Source organism: Hemicordylus capensis, chromosome 3 (genome assembly GCF_027244095.1).
Source record: "Hemicordylus capensis ecotype Gifberg chromosome 3, rHemCap1.1.pri, whole genome shotgun sequence".
Taxonomy (NCBI): Eukaryota; Metazoa; Chordata; class Lepidosauria; order Squamata; family Cordylidae; genus Hemicordylus; species Hemicordylus capensis.
Window position 1 is genome coordinate 167,527,073 of NC_069659.1, and position 18,601 is coordinate 167,545,673.

At 46.0% G+C, this 18,601-nt stretch overlaps 1 long non-coding RNA gene across 2 annotated transcripts in view; it reads left to right on the forward strand.

The window, feature by feature from the left end:
- The first annotated feature begins 5,373 nt into the window (after positions 1-5,373).
- The window catches only part of LOC128351453 (uncharacterized), a 44,541-nt gene continuing 31,313 nt past the window's right edge, over positions 5,374-18,601 (forward strand). Inside the window, exon 1 of one of the 2 annotated variants that reach the window (XR_008319783.1) lies at positions 5,374-5,789. This is a non-coding gene — a long non-coding RNA (uncharacterized LOC128351453). Of the gene's footprint in view, positions 5,790-13,116; positions 13,436-18,601 lie in introns of those variants that run through there. The other variant, XR_008319784.1, reaches the window with a different exon arrangement.

Consider the following 18,601-nt stretch of genomic DNA (forward strand, 5'->3'; position numbering starts at 1 on the left):
GCTTCAGTATCAAAGCAGCACTGAATCAAATCACAGGCCAGTGGAAACAGCAATTAAACCATTCCGTGTAAAAATCCCATCAGATTATTGTCCACTAAAAAACTAAAATGCTTGCTTACTAACGAAGCATTAACCTGGCACAGAACAATAAAGAATGCTCCAAGCAGACTGCCATGCAGGGGCGTAGCTATAATTGAGCGAAAGGGTTCAAAGAACACGGGCCCCCAGCTCCTGAGGGCCCTCCAGCTCCATCCCTCCCTATTTTCTTCATTGTCTCCCTCACTCTAGGGGGCTGCCAGGGAGAGGGATGAACACGGGCCCCCTCTCCCCTAGCTACGCCCCTGCTGCCATGAAGAGGGCATTTTATCAACAGGGCATCACTACCCAAATAGGCCCTTTCAGCAGTCACTAGCTGTTAGAGGTTATTAATTTTTACCCCAGTGGGTAAAACAGCAGAGCCCTGAGGAATGGGCACACACTCCAGTAACAGAGTAGGTAGCAGAGGATGGTTTAGTTGTTGCAGCTATTTAGAGCAAAAACACATGGAGATCCTTACAGAACTAAATACAAAGTATTTATTGGTTAAGTAGACTTGGATAAGAAAGACCTGAAACGAATCTAAAAGAATACATAATGAATAGTTAAGTAGAGAGAGGTATATTTCCATCTGCTCTCTAGGAGGAAGGGAAGGATTGTGATTCAGCACAGGAAGTGCTGAAGAGTCAGACCTGGGGTCATAGAGTAGAGACAGGTAAGGAGACCCTGACTAGCCACTTCTACTCCCAATGCCCCTAGTGGTCATTAGGATAGTTGGAGCAAAAAGGTCGATGCACTGGAACTCCATATCCAACACTAGCTGCTTCATCTCTGAAGGTGGGGACTCCTGGAGAAGGACCTCTGAGGAGTAACGTAATTCTCTGACAGGTTAAAGTGGCTGTTCAGCTATTTGGCCCAAATGGAATAGGGCTTTGAAGTGTTTCTGGAGACAACTAGGAAGCCATAGCATTGTTTCAATACTGGTGAGGTGTTCTTCATGGTTACTACCGGCCAATAACCTAGTTGCCATGCTTTGCACCAGTTGACATTTCTAAGTAGTCTTCTAAGGCAGCCCTGTTTAAAATACATTGCAGTCATCTTTATGAATTGATCTCAGATTCCATTGTTTCGTTCCCTTTTCCAGAGATTTCTGGAGAAGATCAATAGTTGTGCTGTTGACTAAGCCCCTGGAAATGTCTGCCTAATGTTTGTCACCCTAGGTCCATTCCAGTATAATACAGGATTTACAGTTTGGAGGTTACTATTTTGGATAAGCCCTTTATCAGAGTCCAGACAGTGGGTAAGTGCTGTGGCCAGTAAAATACTGGCTGGTTGGAAGCCGTGGGAAGGGTGGGAGACTTCCACTCTTAGCTAGCTACATCTGAGCAGATACTCTCAAACATTATCTGAGAATAAACCCCATTGAACACAGTGTCAGATGCTTCAAATAAACACAGAAAGATTGTACTATTAATGATTTAAGTTATCTTCAAAGAGAACCAATTGGAAAAGCCTTGGATTTAGTCTATTGACCTGTTTCATAATTTTTATCATCTCAAAGATATTCAGAGTGTTTAGACTGCAGGGCTAATCTTTCTTTTTATCTGATGTAAATAATGTAGGGTTTAAAAAAAAGGTAGGTAATAAAATGTTTATTAATTAATGTATCATCATCATTACCGCCGCCACCACCATCATCATTACATTTATTATATATCTTCCACTATGTTCAATAGTGGAACACAAATGTGCATGGATGCACATAAATGTGCATGAAATTTCAGTGTAAGTATATCTGGGATACACAGGATATGCAAAGGATATTCAGTGAAGGATTTCAGGGAAAGAAAACACCAGTGGCTGATATCCAGACTGAGGACACATCAATGCTATATGAGAATCTATGGCGCTCCTAATAACTTCCACTAACTTGGCAGTGGGGATTGCTTGTGGAGCACATTTCAATGACTTCCCCATTTTTCCAGAAGTGCTCTGTGCCAATAAAATATGTTCCTCAGGGCTAGTGGAATAACCCTCAGTGACTTTTTGTGTGTGGCACAGGTGCTTCTGCAAGAATGTGAGGTCATAAAAATCCTCTCCCCATGCAAGCACCAGTGCTGCAGGAACTCATCAGGAGCACCACTGCTTCTCATATAGCATTGACACTACCTTAGTCTGGATATCAGACAGTGAGGTCATTCACATAATCAAAAACTGTGTTCTACCCAGGTTTGGGAGCTGTGTGTACTGCCTATTTTCGATTGTGTGGAAGCAAGGTAGGAGGAAAAAGCTGGGGTTGTGTAGAACCAAGTTAGGAGGAAATCCTGGGAACAGTTTTCCTTCCACCTTGCTTCCACACAATGACTTCTACCCAGATTTTCATCTTATCTTGCTTCCACACAATCAAAATTGGGAGCACACATAATTCCCAAACCTGTTTTTGATTGTGTGAATGATGGGAGTCTGTCCTTCATTGTTCCACTGGGCCGTTTTGCTTTGGGCTATCTTGGCTCCTCCCTATTCCATCTAGCAACATTATCTATGTATATAATATGCTATGGTCGTACATGGCAAGCCCCGCCCACACAGTGCTTTACCAATCAGAGGTAAAAGAGCAGAAGCACCGTGCTGATTGAGCAGTGGGGATTCCATATGCAGATAGGGAAGAGGAGTGGGCAGGGGGCAAGTGAGTGAGTGAGTGGTGGGGAAGGGTCGAGTGAGTGAGCAGGGAGGGGGTGAGCGAGTGAGCAGGGAGGGGGCGTGCGAGTGAACGAGCGGTCGGGAGGGGGTGAGCGAGTGAGCGAGCAGCAGGGAGGGGGAGAGTGAGTGAGCTAGTGGAAGGACGGGGGCAAGTGAGCAAGTGAGTGGTGGGGAGTGGGCTAGTGAGCGAGTGAGTGGTTGGAAGTGCCGGGGAAGGGGCGAATGACTGAGGTACAAGCAGGGAGAAGGCCAGTGAGCAAGTGACTGACAGGGAGGGGGGTAAGTGAGCGTGCCATGGGGAGGGGTGAGTGAGCAAGTGAGTGGCAGGGAGGGGGCAAGTGAGCATACGAGTGGCAGGGAAGGGGCCAGTGAGGGAACGAGCAAGGAATGAAAGAAAGCAGTGGGGAGGGGCAAGTAAGTGAGCGGCGAGGATGGGGTGAGTGTGCAAGCTATCAGGGAGTGAGCGAGCAGCAGGGAGGGGGCGAGCAAGCAAGCGGCTGACACTGAGCAATAAAGCAGGGGCTGTAGCCGAGGGGCAAGGCGAGCAACAAAGTCCTAGCGCACAGATACTGTATGGGTTCCGCTAGTTTACATTTATTCTGCCATCTGCTCTACATCCATATACTGTAGATAGATACAGATATAGATATACAGTAGATATAGATATAGATATGCTAGCTGGGCTGGGTACAGACCATCTGCGCCTCTAGTTGGCCCAGCCATTGTTTTCTTGCTGACCACCTGCCAATGTTTACTTTCCCACCTGCCCACCAGCCGCCTCCACCCGGCCGGCCCACTACCACCTCCTCCCATTGGCTGGCCGGAAACCTCCGCTGGCTGCCTCCCAGGGGCGTAACGATGGGGGGGCAGGGGGGCACGTGCCCCGGGCACCACTCGGTAGGGGGCACCAAAAAGTGCCCCCGCCAATCCCCTGCCTTTTCCGAAAAAAATCTTTTTGGTGCGAAAAATTTTTTTGTGTGTGCGCAGCAGTCCCCCTCCCCCTCCCCTGGTCCTGGCACCCCCCCCCCCCATTGCTCAGCTGTGACAACGGGTCCTCAGCCGAGCAGAGCGCCCCATGGGCTACCCAGCTCTGAGCCTCTGGAGCCGGCAGCCCGGTACAGAGCTCTGTGCATGGCTGCCGGCCCCCTGGCCGAGCTCGTCAGGCGGACACTGCTGCACCCCACCACCGAGGAGACGCTCGACCACGGAGACACGGGACCGCCGCTGCCCCCCCCCATCGCGTTCACTTTTCTCCCCTTTCCCACTTCCACACACACCACACACACACAAAACCTACCCGCACCTCCTTCTCCACTTGGAGCGGAAGTCCCGTCTCCGAGCCGCCATTGGCTGCTGGAGCACAGAAGGTGGGGATTACGGCGCCGCTCATACAATCAGTTAGCCACAGCTGCTGTCTGTCTGTGGCTATAGGCTACTTCCTGCAAAGGGGTAGTAGCTTGACGGTGTTTGAAGTCCGCACATAGGAGAGGGAGAGAGGGAGTGGAGTCTGCCCAAAAAGGGGAAGCGGGGTTCGGCAGCCCTGAGAGCGACCTTAAAAGGCGGGCGGAAAAAGTTTGGACGACAGCCAGATTTATTGGCAGCCTAGTCTGAACTAACCACTACCGGCTTAAGGGTCCAATCCTATACACACTTCCCCAGGAGTCAGATCAACTTAATACGATGGAACTAACTTCCGAGGCAATAGGCGCAGGTGTGCCTTACTGTTGGTCTTTAACCCTTATTGCTTTTGCTGCCACAGAGTAACGCGGCTATTTGGCTCCCCAGGGTAGAGAGACCCGCCTGCGGGGGCGGGGAGAAAAGCAAGCTGGGAGAGCGAGGGAGAAGAGGAGTCGCGAAGGGGATGACGGCGCTGGTTAGGCAAGGACGTGCGAGACAAGAAGGTGGTGGTGGTAGTAAAGGAATTGGCGGGGGCAGAGAGAGACTCGTGCTGGGGTCTGAGATGGGGACCTCCGCAAAGGTGGAAGTTGGGCGGGGCCAGAAAGCGCAGTGAACCCGAGGTGTTGAGCGTGAAGAGGAAGAGCAGCTGCTGCCCCTTGAGCTTTCCCTTTGCTGCTGCAGACAACAGCTCCCTATCGAGGAAGAATTCCTGCAACCGAGTGGTGCTACTAGACCTCAGTAAACGGGGAGATGTGAGTGCAGAAGGGACCCCTCTGTCTGCACAGCCTCAGGGATGAGAAACCACCCTCTTGGACTGAATCGGCAGCTGTTATATGCAAGGGCACTTCCAGAGGGCGGGTGAGAGGGCAAGCGGCCACTCAAACAAGTATGTAGCTTGTCTCATGTGTGGAACACAGTTCGCCCACCCATCATCAGAGTTTGTTTCTTCTGCCCTCCACCCTCCATCCAACTTTTTTTCTGGTGCAGCCTTACTGGTATACTGGGACAATTAAATGGGAAAAACTGGTAAACAATGGCGCTTGGGCAGTATTGCTGCATGTTGAGGGCGTTGTCGAGGCATCTAGCTGAGAAGTGACTAGTGCATGTGCAACAGCGGCGAGGTCCCTCTTTTCCGGAAAGGGGTGCAGCGGGCACATTTATTAGCCAGAGCGGATCAAACTTGGCTGACTGCAGCCTCCACAACTGAGAAGGAGCGAAGCTGGAGGCAGGAGTTGACAGTCGGATCCCGACTCAGCTCAGCTCAGTTGCCTCCAGCGCTGGGCGCTGCTGCAGCGCGGGCGCCTAAAGTCTCTAGTCTTCGTCTCTCTTCTTCTTCATCGATGTGACATCATTCTGCTGCGCTCACTCCCTGCCCCGCCCCCGCCACCAGTTGCGCATGCGTGTCTGGAGGAGGAAGGACACGCCGCGCATGCGTGTCTGGCCTGGGAGGAGATCGCTCGCCGCCTGCACGTGGACTTCGTCTCTTGCATGTGCATCGGCGCGGCGAGGCAGGGGGAGTCGGACTAGAGTGAGCGTTTGTGTTGCTGCTGCCTGGGGCTGTGTCTGTGTGTGCGCGGAGGAAGGATTCGGCCGCCTGCCTGCCTCATCATCACAACGCAAGCAATAATAAAGCCAGCGCAGTGGACAAGGACAAGGTGTGTGTGTGATCTCTCTTAAAATGTATTTTTGTAATTAACTGTGTCTTAACTTGGGCTAGGCTGTGTCTAGCTCCTGACCGGCTGACTGGTGGGAAGGATGTCGCTCAGGTGAAGGGGGAAGCAGCAGCCTCTTCGCCGTCGCAGGCACACTGCATGTGAACTATTTCCTTCCAATCCCAAAGTGTCTTGAATGGATCCAGGGGGCACGTTGGAGAAAGGAGGGCCAGACACAGACGTTCTCCTCCTCCTCCTCCTCCAGCCCATGTCCTCCGAGCGCCCCTCCCTTCCTCGCTGACACCACGGTAGAAAAAATGTTCGAAACTTTTGATTTCCCTTGCCAGACACTCTTTCTCCTCCTGCCCCCCCATCCTCTTTAAAAACACATACACACAGGCACAACACCCAACCTTTTAAGTGAAACTCCCCCATCTCCGCTTTTTCTTTCCCCCTCTCTTTTAAAAGATTTCACTGAATTAGAAAAATATTTGAAAGATTTTTGCTCCCTGGTTATGTGTCCTGTAACTCCGATTAAAGATAAATTCATTCCACTCAGTCAGATAAGTCCAAAGGCGGGGGGGGGGGGGAGAGGATGAGGCATCACATGTGATGCTGCTGAAATCTAGGAGATCTGTGTTGGAACAGATTCCTATGGCTGTAAAGTTGGAAGCTGCTGCCTTCTCCTGAGTCAAGCCATTGCTCTGTCTAACCCACTATTATCTGCTCTGACTGGCAGCTGCTTTCCCAGTGCTGCTACCTGCTAAAGGATCTTTCCCAGTATTGCAACTCGAGAGCCTCTTAAACTGGCAAATTCATGGAGAGCAGGTCTGTCAATGGCTACTAGTCTGGTGGCTGTGGGCCACCTCCAGCCTCAGAGGCCAGATGCCCCTAAATCCCAGTTGCAGCAGGGCTGTTCTTATGTTCTGAAACGTGTGTCAGTCAGATGTATGTTGAGGCGGCGGGGGGGGGGGGGGGCGCAATTTCAGTGCTTGCCCCGGGCGCCGTTTTCCCTAGTTACGCCTCTGCTGCCTCCACCAGCCGGCATGGCTTCACCCGCCAGCACGGGTCCACCAGCCAGCCACCTCTTCCCGTGTGGCTCTACCGGTCAGCCTCCTCCTCCCACCAGCGCGGCTTTGCCCACTGCGCGGCACCATTGGCCAGCCGCCTCCTCCCTTCAGCGCAGCTTCGTCCACCAGCCACCTCCTCCTGCCGGCACAGCTTTGCCTCTTCATCCCACCGACATGGCTCCACTGGCAGACCGCTTGAGCTGGCTGCCATGGCTTTTTTCTTTCCCATCCCCGTGGCTATCCGGCAGCTCTTCAAACCCTTGCGAGAGCTGCCACATATGGGGTTAGCCACTGGTATGCCTTAGAGAATTAAATATAGAGATATTTTCTCAATCTCTTGCACCCACTCTTTTCTCTCCTATTCGTCTATCAATTTTTATTTAACTCTAAATGTACTAAATGGACCTTTAAAAAAGATTTATGATACGGATCTGCTAGAAAAGAAAGATACTATATGCACAATGCATGGCTCTTGCACTTTATTATTTTTTATGGGGCTTTGAAGTGAGATGCCTTGGGATAATGTAGTCCTGAGATAGCGGACTATTTAAGTGTCATCGCTTGTTTACAATGAATTGCCGCATGCTTGAGAAGAACAATTCATTTTTCAACATAACAACTTTGTTTTCCCTCAAGGGTGTAATATCTTGAGCAGCATGAGGCTACCTTTTAACTCCACTCCCTACCCAGACACCACAGATGAATGCTTTCCTGATGATTTATAGGAGAGATCCTGAAGCTGAAAAAAAGTGCAGCATGATTTAAATAGGAAAAAGTAATTTGGGTTGTAGACTGGCTTATTGGTTCAGGAAAAGAGAGCACATATTGTACAATCTTCAAATGTCTCCAGGGGAGAAAAAAAAGGTGAGGTACCAACCTAACTCTGCTGATGTTAGTATCTAAATTCCCATTAGTCACATTGCAGGTGTAGCATTTTAAAAGAATGACAGTTGCTTCTACTTCATACCCATAGTATGAAACCAGCCTAGCAACTTCTGTTAACAGACATCTCAGAGGCTTCTGGCACTGGTTTATATAGGTGAGGTGGAGTGCTTGATTGCTATCATAGATGAAAACGAAAACGAAAACATAGAGTAGGCATAATGGGAACCTGGTGAAACAGTGAGAACCAATGGGACACTGTTAATCCTGTATGCAGACCCTACAGAAAGGAGTGGGGAGAGGATTGTAGGAGGAGTAGCACTGTATATTAAAAAAGGGATAAAATCCAACAAGCTAGAAAAGCTAGGAAGACTGGAGTCCTCCACAGAATTATTATGGGTGATAATACGAAGACTGAAAGGAAATATGTTACTAAGGACGTGCTATCGCCTTCTGGAACAAAATGCTGAGAGTGACCTGGAGTTGGAGAAGCAAATCAGAGAGGTATCTAAGAGAGCTATAATAATGGGTGACTTCAATTACCCTCACTTAGACTGGGCAAATTCACATGTGGGTATTGACAGAGAGGACAAATTTCTACACATGCTAAATGATTGTGCCTTAGAACAGTTGGTCATGGAATCAACCAGAGAGAAGGCAACCTTGGATTTAATTCTGATGGTGCCTGGTGTGAGATGTCAGAGTTACAGAACCATTGGGGAACAATGACCATAGTGTGATCTAATTCAGTTTATATGCACGTGGAGCACTGCCAAGGAAGTCCAACACAGATGTGTTGGACTTCAGAAAAGGCAACTTCTCAAAAATGAGGGGACTGGTAAAAAGGAAGATGAAAGGGAAAGTCAGGAAGGCCAGATAGCATGGAACTTATTTTAAACCACAATAACAGAAGCCCAGCTGGAATGTATACCAAGAAGGAGGAAATGTAGCACCATGTTCAGGAGGATGCCAGCATGGCTAACAAGTAGAGTCAGTAAAACTATAAAAGGAAAGAAGACTTCCTTTAGAAAATGGAAGTCCTGCCCAAATGAAGAGAACAGAAAGTAACATAAACTCTGTCAAAGGAAATGCAAGGGACAATAAGGTGATGCAAAAAGAGAGTTTAAGGAGCATATAGCTAGAAGTATCAAGGGGAATTTAAAAAAAACAACTTTAAATATATCAGAAGCAGAAAATCAGCCAATGAGGCAGTTGGCCCCTTAGATGATGAGGGCATGAAAGGGATTCTTAAGGAGGACAAAGAGATTGCAGAGAAGCTGAATGAGTTCTTTGTATCTGTCTTCACAGCGAAGAATACTGACCATATACCCTCTCCAGAATTGAGTTTTTCAGGCTTGGAGGCTGAAGAATTGGGCCAATTTGAAGTGATGAGAGAGGATGTTCTAAAAATTAACAAATGGCCAGGGCCAGATGACATCTACCCAAGAGTTCTGAAGGAAGTCAAATGTGAAATTGCTGATCTCCTAGCAAAAATATGTAACTTGTCTCTACAATCAGGCTCTGTACCAGAGGACTGGAAAGTAGTTAATGTAACTCCGATTTTCAAGATGGGATCTTGGGGGATCCAGGAAATTATAGGCCAGTCAGCTTAACTTCTGTGCTGAGTAAATTGATGGAAAGCATACTTAAGGACAAAACTGTTAAACATATAGAAGAAAGGGCCCTGCTGAAGGAGAACCAGCACGGCTTCTGCAAGGGCAAGTCTTGACTCACTAACCTTTTGGAGTTCTTTGAGAGTGTCAACAGGCATGTGGATAAAGATGATCTGGTTGATATAGTATACTTGGACTTGCAAAAAGCTTTCAACAAAGTGCCCCACCAAAGGCTCTTAACTAAACTTAGCAGTCATGGGATAAGGGGACAGGTTTATGTGTGGATCAATAATTGGTTGGAGGACAGGAAACAGAGGGTAGGAATAAACTGAGTTTTCACAATGGAGAGAAGTAAGAAGTGGGGTCCTGCAAAGGATCTGTATTGGGACCAGTGCGCTTCAAATTGTTCATAAATGACCTAGAAGTTGGGGTAAGCAGCGAAGTGGCCAAATTTGCAGATGACACTAAACTATTTAAATTAGTTAAATCCACAACAGATTGTGAGGAGCTGCAAAAAGATCTCTCCAAACTAGATGAGTGGCCTACAAAATGGCAAATGCTATTCAATATAGCATTTATATTTTACAATATAAGTGTAATGTGATGCATATGGGGGTAAAAAAAAACCCCAAACTTCACATATAGCATGTTTCATTTTAGAATGTGAGCCCTTTGGGGACAGGGAGCCATCTTATTTATATATTATTTCTCTGTGTAAACCGCCCTGAGCCATTTTTGGAAGGACGGTATAGAAATTGAATAATAATAATAATAATTTATTATTATTAATTATTATTATTATTATTATTATTATTATTATTATTATTATTATTATTATTATTATTATGGGTCTGAGCTATCAGTGACTGACCAGGAGAGAGATCTTGGGGTTGTGGTGGACTGCTCATTCAAAGTGCTGACTCAGTGCGTGGTAGCTGTGAAAAAGGCAAGCTCCATGCTAGAGATCATTATGAAGGGGATTGAAAATAAAAATGCTAATATTATAATGTCCAATTTTCCTAATATTGATTTTTCAACAGGGTTTGAAATTTAGTAATATTAGCAGGTTGAGTAGACTAAAATCGAGTTTGGTAAGATATAGGATATATGTTTTGAATTATTATAGCAAGTGTTAATTGTATAGTTAGTGATTCGCGCTGATTGGTGAGCTGGAAGTCAATTTTTGTTTATTTGGATGTAATGAGATTTTCAAGATATTGTTAAAATCAATAAAATTTTAAAGCAAAAAATATATATTATAATGTCCTTATACAAATCTATAGTGCAGCCACATTTAGATGGCATGCAGTTCTCATCACCGTATCTTCAGGAGGACATTGTAGAACTGGAAAAGGTGCAGAAAATGGCAACCAAGATGATCAGGGGCCTGGAGCACCTTCCTTACGAGGCAAGGCTACAGCGTCTGTGGCTTCCAGCGGCATCTGTTGGGCCACTGTGCGAAACAGGATGCTGGACTAGATGGGCCTTGGGCCTGATCCAGCAGGGCTGTTCTTATGTTCTTATCTGGGTTTTTTTAGTTTGAAAAAGAGGCAACTACGGGGTGACATGATAGAAGTGAATAAAATTATTCATGGAGTAGAAAAAATGGACAAATATTCCCCCCCACCCCCAATTTCTCACATTAGAACTAGGGGCCATCCCCTGAAATTGAAGGCTGGGAATTCTAGGACCAATAAAAGAACTTTTTCACACAGTGCGTAATTAATCTATGGGATTTTTTGCCACAGGATGGGGTGATGGCTTAAGCTTGGATGGCTTTAAAAGAGGTGTCCGGGGCCTGTCACCACTGCGAGGTGTCATGGGCCTGTTGCCACTGCTGCTGTGCTGGACACGCTAAAGGACGGTGACAGTTTCACCCTACCTGAATGGGTGGAACTGCCATTTCTGGGCCCAGCGTGGGGTGATGTTGCTCCAACTGCTGTTGCAGGGAACTGCCGCAGCCCCTCCATTTGCAGCGAGACTGTGCCGTTCGGGGATGGTGTAGTCTCACAAGAACGGAGGCTACTCTCACGAGATCCCGGACCAAGATATCTCAAGATCTGGCAATCCCATGGGACCTGCCCCATGTGTCAGGGGCTATATAAAGACAGCCCATGTGTCAGGGGCTATATAAAGATGAGGGCCCAATACATGGGGAGGGCTCGAACTGGCAAAAGCCCTGGGATCCGTGAGGAGGGGAAAGAGTGCTAGCAACTCCAATAGGCCTGTGGAGGTAACAGGCCTCATGCTGGGGACTCCCTCTTCCTACTTCTCTCTCTCTAAAAACTCTGAGGCCACAAAAAAGGGCACAACTGATGGTAGCCACATCCAGGAACCCCCACAAGTGGCTTAGACAAATTTTGGAGGACAGGTCTATCAATGGCTACTAATCTTGTGGCTATAGACCACCTCCAGCCTCAGAGGCAAGATGCCTCTAAATACCAGTTGCAGGGGATCAACAGCAAGAGAGAGGGCATGCCTGATGGCTTTTCAGAGACATCTGGTGGGCCACTGTGTGAAACAGGATGCTGGACTAGATAGCCTTGGGCCTGATCCAGCAGAGCTGGTCTTAAGTTCTTATGTATCAGCAAGACAAAAATGGGATTGTCAAGAGGCTACCAAAAATGGGATTGTCAAGTGCTGTTTCTTGGCTGCCTGTGCCAAGAAAGTTGCAAGCCTTCAGATGTGCCCCACCCCTTGTGCATCAAGCAGGCTTTTTTTTTTTTTTAAAGTGGCACATATGTGTTTATATAGACAAATTGTTTCTTTGTTGCAGAGTTCAAAAACAGTTGCAGAACTCTTCTGGATATTGTAGAGTGTGTGTGTATATTGCCAGTGGCTGTTGCTAGCTAATGGATCCTCTCACCACAGCTGAGCTGACTCTTCCCTGGTTCATATGAGGGGATGCTAAGTCTTTGGCTTTCACACCTCCCACTCCCCCCGCAAATGAAATATACATCACATGAAAGTACATATCCTTAATTGCATTTAGACCAATTTGGATCCCGTTGTGACAGTAATAACCATTTCAGTTTTAGGTCTGAATTCAAGATGGCAGCCTCTCCAGTAGAACTCACAGCGAATGAGTTCACAGAGAATGAGTAGTAATGAAGGACCTGTTCCTGAAAGGGAAGACGACCAAAGAAATCCACTGTGATATGTCAGAGACATTAGTTGAACCGTGTCCTTCCTATTCCAGATTTAAGACAGGACATTTCAGCACTGAAGATGAAGACCAACCAGGAAGGCCTGCTGTGGCCACCATTCCAGAAAATGTGGATGTGGTCCACAACATAATATTGGCAGTCTGAAGAATCTCGGCTATAGCTGAGAGTTTGGGGATGTCTTGTGAATGTGTTGGATTCATCATCCATGCTGTGCTGGATATGAGGAAGCTGTTGGCCAAATGGGTGCCGAAATGTCTGAATGTGGATCAGAAGCATGATCGAGTTGTGGCTGCAAAAGCAATTTTGCAGTGTTTTTTTCCAACAGGATGCAGCCAGTTTCTTGGCTCAACTGATAACCATGGATGAAACTTGAATACATCTGTATGATCCAGAGTCCAAGGAACAATCCAAAGAAAGGAGATAAAGCAGTTCCCCTTTGCCAAAAATGTTTTGTACACAGAAGTCTGCAGCAAGGATGATGGCATCTGTTTTCTGGGACAAGGATGGGGTACTGCTAGTGGACTACTTAGAAAAGGGTGCCACCATCACAACAACTTATTATATATCTCTCCTAGACAAACTGAAGCAGGTACTGAAATCAAAGCAGCGGGGGAAGCTGTCAAAAGGGGTTTTGTTTTTGCAGGACAGTGCTCCTACACACACAGCTGGCATCACGCAGGCCAAGTTTGCTCAAATGCACTTTGAACTGTTGAAACATCCCGCTTACTCACCTGATATGGAGCTATCAGTTTATCATTTGTTCCCCAACTTTAAGAAACATTTGAAGAGAATAAAATTCCAGACCATTTCCGATGCCACATCTGCTGTTGACACCAGACTTTTATTTGGAAGGTTAAAGAAACTGGAGTAGCTGTGTAAGAAGTGTGTTGACCTCAGAGGGGAATATGTTGAATAAGGTACCAATACCTTTCCCTTATTTCATTTCAAATCTTTGTGTATCTACAATTTCCAGCCAAAGGACGCACCAATCAGTGTTTCTTACAGTGACTAAAACCCACCTAATTCTACCAGATCTGGGCTTTTCATCAGGCCCAGTAACAGCCTTTTAGGAACATAGGAAGCTGCCATATACTAAGTCAGACCATTGGTCTATCTAGCTCAGTATTGTCTTCACAGACTGGCAGCAGCTTCTCCAAGGTTGTAGGGAGGAATCTCTCTCAGCCCTATCATGGAGGAGCCAGGGAGGGAACTTGGAACCTTCTGCTCTTCCCAGAGCGGCTCCATCCCCTAAGAGGAATATCTTACCATGCTCACACTTCTAGTCTCCCTTTCATAGCTAAGGGGACAAGTCATGCTTGCTACCACAAGAACAGTTCTCCTCTCCCACTCTGTTTCATATTACTGTTATTATTATTTGCTTAACATCCAGCTTGAATAATAGTTCTGATTAACTTGAAAACTTACTACCTTTTGACTTTTTAATTGGTCATGATAAAAATATTATGCTACCGTTACTATTTGGATATTGGGCTCAGTATACAGTATCATCATTTGTGTGCAGTATTTATATGCACCTTAAAGGTTTGTGCTGAGTTGATACACCCACCCCAAAACAGTGCCTATGGGGCAAAGATGTGAACTCATAGTGGTGACGTTATCATGGAACTCTGTTTTTACAAATGCGCTAGGGTGGAGAACTTGAGAAGAGTCCAGCTGGATATTTTTGCCCTGACATGTATCATTACACTGAATCACATTTGCCATTTTGTTGTTCTTTCACCCAATGTGGCAAAACTTTTTTGGAGCTGTCCACAATCCCGTTTTCACCAGTTTCATCATCCTGTGGAGCTTGGCATCATCTGCAAAATGGGTCCCTTTGCTGCTTGCCCCTCTAGCTCATTTATGAATAAGTTGAAAAGCACCAATCCCAATGCAGCGGAATACCACTTCTTACTTTTCTCCCTGGAGTAACCATGGTACTTCTATTTCTGCAAAGCTTTTTGGCTCTACCAACTGGATTATTAAAACCACACCATCTTACTTCCTCAAGTGTTGATCTGGGACAAGAATAGTTGCTACCTGTCAAGTCAAACATCTCTATATTGTTAGCTTTGGAATGCTTGGAGACTGTTATTTTCCCCTTGACTTACCTGGTTAGTTGAGTTATTTTATATGGCAGTGAAGGAGTGGGTAGAAGTTTGGTTCTTTTAGTAGCATAGTTTCCATTCGCTATGGGAAGATTAACTGCAAAGCAAAGTCTCCTCCTTGTAATTTCCATATATTTTGTCTCTGGTTCCTTTGTTCTCCCCCCACCCTTCTCATTTTACCCTAAGATTACTAATTAGCATACAGTAGTTTGTATTCTGTAACAGGGTAAGGAAGAGGGGTGAGAGAATAGAGGGAAGACAGTAAAAGCTAAGCTGGAAGGTGGCTCACTTAAATTATATTTTGTTGGTCACATGTATGCAGTCAAGTTTTCTGATATTCCAAAATGTAGCATAATAATTAACAAAAATGTAGCAAATAGGGGGAAAGTTTGAGATTCCTTATATCAAAGCATTTTCAGACTATTTATTCAAGCCAGCCAGAGCATTAGGTCACTTCTGAACTTCCACACTTGCAACACAGACTTTTCAATTTTATCTCCTGTTTTTGTCACAGAGTGCACAGGACCTTGGAAATGTGTGAGACCAACAAACCATTGGTGCCCATACACATATCTGCTCAATGAGTCACTAGAAAGTATACCAGATGTATTCAGGGATGTGGTGAATGTCACATGCTTTGATTGTGCATCCCTTCTTCATACTGATTTTGCTTCTGTCTGTCTCCTGACCCCAGCTATTCTGTTTGCGGTATTACAGTGGGTATAGGAAAGAATCACCCCCTTTGATAGACCTTAAATTGTGGTTCCCTTACATCCTGAAATGAAAACACAAAGAAAATTCCCTTCACCAGCTGTACTTATCCAATGCAACCTATAACATCCAACTGAAAAACATCACAATTACAGTCCAGAAAAAGTGTCAGAGACAAAAAACAAGAATTACTGAAATTGAAAAAGGATCACCCCCCCCATGTCAATATTTTGTTGAACCACTTTTTGCTTTAATAACAGCCTTGAGTCTGTTGGGATACTTCTCTATCAACCTTGCACATCTAGATGGAGCAATATTTGCCCACTCCTCCATACAGAACTGTTCAAGTTCGGTCACATTGGATGGTAGGTGTTGGTGGACTGCTATCCTCCCTGGATCCGGTCGGCCCTCCAAACTGGATGGGAGAGCAAGGAGGAAACTGGTAAGAGAGGTTACCAAGAGGCCAATGGCCACTCTGAAGGAGTTAAAGGACTTCATGGCAAAGAGTGGTTGTTCTGTGCATATGACAACAATTTCACGAGCGCTCCACAGATGTGGCTTGTTCGGGAGGGTCGCAAGGAGAAAGCCACTTCTCAAGAAAGGCCACATTAAAGCTTGTTTGAGCTTTGCCAGAAGGCACCTTGAAGATTCTGATGCCAAATGGAAAAAGGTCTTATGGTCAGATGAGACCAAGATTGAACTATTTGGCCTCAACACCAAACAGTACACCTGGCGTAAATCCAATGCAACTCACCATCCACAACACACCATACCTACAGTGAAGCATGGAGGTGGCAGCATCCTGTTGTGGGGGTGTTTCTCTGCCTCAGGGACTGGGGCTCTCGTTAGGGTAGAAGGAAAAATGGATGGGACAAAATACCGTCAGATTCTGGAAGAAAACCTGCTACCCTCTGCCAGACAGTTGAGGATGGGCAGAAGATTCACCTTTCAACATGACAATGATCCGAAGCACACAGCAAAATTGACCACACAGTGGCTGAAGGAGAAAAAAGTGAATGTCCTCATGTGGCCCAGTCAGAGCCCAGACCTAAATCCCATAGAAAATCTGTGGAGCGATTTGAAGATAGCAGTCCACCAACACCTACCATCCAATGTGACCGAACTTGAACAGTTCTGTATGGAGGAGTGGGCAAATATTGCTCCGTCTAGATGTGCAAGGTTGATAGAGAAATATCCCAACAGACTCAAGGCTGTTATTAAAGCAAAAGGTGGTTCAACAAAATATTGACATTGGGGGGGGGTGATCCTTTTTCAACCTCAGTAATTCTTGTTTTTTGTCTCTGACATTTTTTCTGGACTGTAATTGTGATGTTTTTCAGTTGGATGTTATAGGTTGCATTGGATAAGTACAGCTGGTGAAGGGAATTTTCTTTGTGTTTTCATTTCAGGATGTAAGGGAACCAGAATTTAAGGTCTATCAAAGGGGGTGATTCTTTCCTATACCCACTGTATATAAACCATGATTTCTCAACATGTGGTATATGTACCCATGTTGAGAAATGCGAGATACAGGCAACAGGTACAAGACAGGTTATGCGAGATACAGGCAACAGGTACAAGACAAGGGGGCAAGGGAAAGAAATCCAGTGAGAAGAATGGAGAGAAGAGTGTTTGCTTGCCTTTGCTGCTGGTTAGTGCCTAGGCGCAAGCAACAGAGTCTAAGGAAGGAGAAAGCTGGCCTCAGAAATATTGGCCAGTAGCTGGGAGAGGAGGGAGTTAAGAAGCTTGCTTGGGAAAGAAATACTAGCCATTGTTTGGTCAATAGTTTGGAAGGGAGGGAAGTCTTTCTCAGAAGGGAATACTGACCATTGATTGGCCAATAGCTGGAGGAGGGTGTGAGGAAGCCTGCCTCAGCCGGAATACTGGCCTAGACTGGTCCCTGGTATCGAGTACTGTCAATGAGACAGACACTGACAGACAAAGCTTAATCTCACACTTGTGCCATGTGCCCAAATGAGCAATATTACTGTAAAGAGAACATTCTGTAACACCTGTGAGTCATTACTACCTTGTTGAAAGCTTTTAGAGACCATAACAGTTCAAACAGAAATCTCCTCTTCTTTACTTTGATATGCAACACCAACCTAAAGAGAACTGCAATTTGCAAATGCAGGTCCCAATTATCTCTGAGTGCTGATCAGATGTGTGCATGGCATATCAATATGAAAGGCTAGGAGAGTGTCAACTCTCTTTCTCTTGGGTGATGGCTGAAGATTCTTGGTTTCTTGACCCAAGTCTGCTACGCTTGCATTAATAAATAAAATCTGCTGTAGCAGGAAGCTGAATGACCCCACCACTCAACTATAAGCACTAGGTCAGAGATTTCTTTGCAGGAGCTGTAGTAAACAAGAGTCAGGCATTGTTTTTGTATGGTGTCTATCTTTTCATCTAACACAAGCTGAGGCTGCCATATACCAAGTCAGACCATTAGTCTATCTAGCTCAATATTGTCTACACAGACTGGCAGCGGCTTCTCCAAGGCTGCAGGCAGGAATCTCTCTCAGCCCTATCTTGGAGATGCCAGGGAGGGACCTTGGAACCTAGATGCTCTTCCCAGAGTGGCTCCATACCCTGAGGGGAATATCTTACAGTGCTCACATGTAGTCTCCCATTCAAATGCAGCCAGGGTGGATCCTGCTTAACTAAGGGGACGTCATGCTTGCTACCACAAGACCAGCTCTCCTCTCCTAAGCATCTCTCTCTCTCTCTGTGGTGTGGTATGTTTAACACTTTCCCCCTTATGCTGAGCAGGATGGGTTCATTTTTTGCTGCAGTTCAATTGGTCTGGTTTAGAAAGTTCTTTTCTGCTTCAGTTCAAGAGGGGATTGCTGCCAGTCTTTCCTCCTACTAGGAGTTATCCCCAGATACCGGCCCATTTCTCTCCCCCTTCTTTATCTCTCTATGCATCCCCCTTTTCCTGTGTCATGATTGCTTTCTCTATTGCCTTCCCCCTGCATCTCTGTCTTGCCCCTTCCTTCTCTCCAAAAATGGCAAAAGAATTTTAAAATGGCATGCGTATTTTTTGCAGCACTGGTTTCAGCCCTCCTGGCTTTGGCCAACATTACCTCTAGAGCAAGTACATATCTGCCAACATGTTCCTATTTCCCTATTCAGCTGTGTGGGAAAATAGGGACATGTTGGCAGGTATGCAAGTACACATGCTCAAGTTGTGAAATGTTACAAAAAATGTAAACGGTGACAACCCTACCCACATTCGATCAGATATTTGTCATATCTCAGCCA